Here is a 3,590-nt window from a genome sequence, read left to right as displayed (position 1 = left end):
TAAAATGCTGAACGCTTCACGAATTTGTGTATCATCCTTGTGCAGGGGCCATGCTAATCTCTGTATTGTTTCCAATTTTAGTACGTGTGCCGCTGAAGCAAGCACTTTTTTTTTTTGAGACAGGGTCTAGCTTTGTCACCTGGGCTAGCGTGTAGTGGTGTCATCATTGCTCACTGCAACCTCAAACTCCTGGGCTCAAGCCATCCTGCCTCAGCGTCCTGAGTAGCTGCGGCTACACTACAGGAAGGCACCACAATGCCTGCCCAATTTTTAAATTTTTTGTGGAGTCAGGGTCTGGCTATATTTCCCAGGCTGGTCTCAAGCTCCTGGCCCCAAGCAGTTCTCCTGCCTCAGCTTCCCAAAGTGCTGGGATTATAGGCATGAGCCACCACAGGAACACACACATCTTATTTACCTGCATCATTAGCGCCTATCGCCTCTTGTTTTCTGAATAAATGAGGGAGTGAATACATGCATGAGTAAACTATGAGCTGGGAGTGCAAGACTAAAATTGGGATCCTTGCTCTGGTGAAATTTACAGCCTAGGGATAGAGTTTCAACCCATATTAAATTAATTTTATTTTATTTATTTATTAATTATTTTTGAGACAGTCTCGCTGTGTTACCCGGGCTAGAGTGCCATGGTGTCAGCCTAGCTCACAGCAACCTCAATCTTCTGGGCTCAAGCAATCCTTCTGCCTCAAGTAGCTGGGACTATAGGCATGTGCCACCATGTCTGGCTAAGTTTTTCTATATATATTTTTAGTTGTCCAGCTAATTTCTTTCTATTTTTTTTAGTAGAGGTGGGGTCTTGCTCTTGCTCAGGCTGGTCTTGAACTCCTGACCTCAAATGATCCTCCCGCCTTGGCCTCCCAGAGTGCTAGGATTACAGGCATGAGCCACCATACCCGGCCTAAATTAAATTTAAAATTAAATAAAAAACTATTTTAAATTACAAAATTGCTTTAAGAGTGACAGTCAGATAGATGTAACTTAATGTATGGGGTCAGGGGAAGTCTTGGAGTAACTGACATTTGGCTAAAACCCAAAGACCAAGTAGGAGGTAGCCACATAAGAGAGGCCAGAGAGTAGGGCGAGAAATTATAGGCAGAGGAAAGTGGACTGTCCATAAACAGAGGCAGGAAGTTGAGTACATGTAAGACCCTCTGCCCCACCTTGCAAAGTGGTGAGGACATCTGTTGTTTCCATCTCCGCTTGTCCTTTGGAAACCCCCATTCCCTACTGCACATGGACTTAGTAGGACTTATGTGGGAGCGCCAGCCCTATCTCACAAGAATGTGTGGGTGGCCCAGGATGGCCAATCACATATCTCCATTTCCCTGGTGACAGTGAGGATGGGTTCAGGGATTGAGCAAGTGACCTCAGTTGGATGGATCAAAGTCATGTTTATAAGTAATACATGGCAAGTACCGTATGTCTTTTTCTCTGGGAATGCAGATGTAAGATCAAGTAAAGCTAGACTTTCTTTCATTATGTGGAGAGAACAGTTGAAACCAAAATACAGAGAAAAGGAGAGCTAAGATCAGGAGCAAGAGAGGGACGAGAGAGACAGAGAGAGAGAGAATGTATCATTTGAAACTCAGGGTGTAGATACACTTAAAGCCAGTATATACTTAACAATTGTTGAAGATAATAATGCCACTATTTTTTTTTTTTTGAGACAGAGTCTCACTCTGTTGCCCTGGCTAGAGTGCCATGGCGTCAGCCTAGCTCACAGCAACCTCAAACTCCTGGGCTCAAGCGATCCTTCTGCCTCAGCCTCCCGAGTAGCTGAGACTACAGGCAGGCACCACCATGCCCGGCTAATTTTTTGTATATCTAGCCTTTTCTTTTCTTTTTTTTTTTTTGAGACAGGGTCTCACTTTGTTGCCCAGGCTAGAGTGAGTGCTGTGGTGTCACCCTAGCTCACAGCAACCTCAAACTCCTGGGCTCAAGCGATCCTCCTGCCCCAGCCTCCCCAGTAGCTGGGACTACAGGCATGTGCCACCATGCCCAGCTAATTTTTTCTATATATATTTTTTAGTTGGCCAATTAATTTCTTTCTATTTATAGTGGAGACGGGGTCTCGCTCTTGCTCAGGCTGGTTTCCAACTCCTGACCTCGAGCAATCCGCCCGCCTTGGCCTCCCAGAGTTCTAGGATTCCAGGCCTGAGCCACCTCACCCATCCTGCTTTTTTTTGAGACAGAGTCTCGCTCTGTCACCTGGCCTACAGTGCTGTGGCGTCAGCCTAGCTCACAGCAACCTCAAACTTATCCTCCTGCCTCAGCCTCCTGAATAGCTGGGACTACAGGTGTGTGCTACTACACTCAGCTAATCTTTTATATTTTTAGTAGAGATAGTGGTCTGGCTCTTGCTCAGGCTGGTCTCTAGTGATCCTCTGGCCTCAGCCTCCCAGAGTGCTAGGATTAACAAGCGTGAGCCACCATGCCAGGGCAAGCTCCAGGCTTCTGATCCTGTAAAGAAAGACCAGCTCCTACCAGGGTTCTCCAGTTTTCTTGCAAATCTGTAACTTCTTTAAAGCTAGTTATTTGTGTTACTCCTTATTTCATTGCAGCTCAACTATTAAAATGAATAAGATTTAAGCAAAGAAAAGAGGTGTGCAAGGAGGATTAGTAATGTATTCCAAAGCTGGCCTGGGGAGGGAGAACTGCCCCTAAGGGGTAGGGGGTAGGTTGGCTTCACAGCCTCACAGGCTGTGGAGAGTACACACAGGCTCCGTCCCAGTGGAGGTATGAAAGTGGGATGGGGCCAGGGTGTGAATAAGAGCTCTGACCTGGAAAGCTCCAGAGTAGCCAGTCAGGGAATACTTGGGCATTTTTTAAAAACCACTTTGCTTTGTAGCTAGAGAGGTATAAGAACTGATTGCTGAGGGAAGGGGGAACTGTGGGAAATAGTTCTGCCCCCGCCCTGCCTCCCAGGCCCCCACAGTTCCCTGGGCTACCTCTGCCATCACTGTACACTCATTGTGTGTTCTCTCTCTGTCTCCCCCACCAGAGCGTGAGTGTCCCGGGAGCAGGCACTGTGTCTGATTCACCTCCTTCTGCCTCACAATGTGGCCCAGCGTGGGGCTTGACACTTGGAAGTTTCTCAAAGAGTTACTTGTTGAATGAACGAACAAATGAACGCTTTCTCTGAACTGCCCTGAACTCTCCATGGGATTTACAAAGAAGGAAAGTCCTGCCTACAGCTTGGGGCTCCTCATGCCCTTAGTAATGCCTTCCTGTGCCTCTAGGATTCAAGGAGGCATGGTCCGGATTTGATGAGTTAAAGAAAAAAAAAAAAATTAAAAAAAAAAAAAAAAGGAGGCATGAGCCCCTAAGGTTGGCTTTTATATGTTTATATGTATTTTCCTGGTGGCAGGAGTCTATGTCCTTTATCAGATTTTCAAATGCATATGTCTCCCCCAAAAGGATGAGAATCATCATTTGAGAGAATAGTTTCAGGATAGAGATTTTTTTTTTGAGACTCTAGCTTTGTTGCCCAGGCTAGAGTGAGTGCTGTGGCATCAGCCTAGCTCACAGCAACCTCAAACTCCTGGGCTCAAGCAATCCTGCTGCCGCAGCCTCCC

The 3,590-nt window shown here is 46.5% G+C and overlaps 1 non-coding gene across 1 annotated transcript; it reads right to left on the bottom strand.

The window, feature by feature from the left end:
- Nucleotides 1-105, bottom strand: LOC142874949 (U6 spliceosomal RNA). Its single transcript, XR_012922535.1, has one exon. It is a non-coding gene; the product is annotated as a U6 spliceosomal RNA (small nuclear RNA).
- Between the last annotated feature and the right edge of the window lie 3,485 nt (nucleotides 106-3,590).

This window comes from Microcebus murinus, chromosome 1 (genome assembly GCF_040939455.1).
Source record: "Microcebus murinus isolate Inina chromosome 1, M.murinus_Inina_mat1.0, whole genome shotgun sequence".
Taxonomy (NCBI): Eukaryota; Metazoa; Chordata; class Mammalia; order Primates; family Cheirogaleidae; genus Microcebus; species Microcebus murinus.
This window is presented reverse-complemented; position numbering and strand designations above follow the sequence as displayed.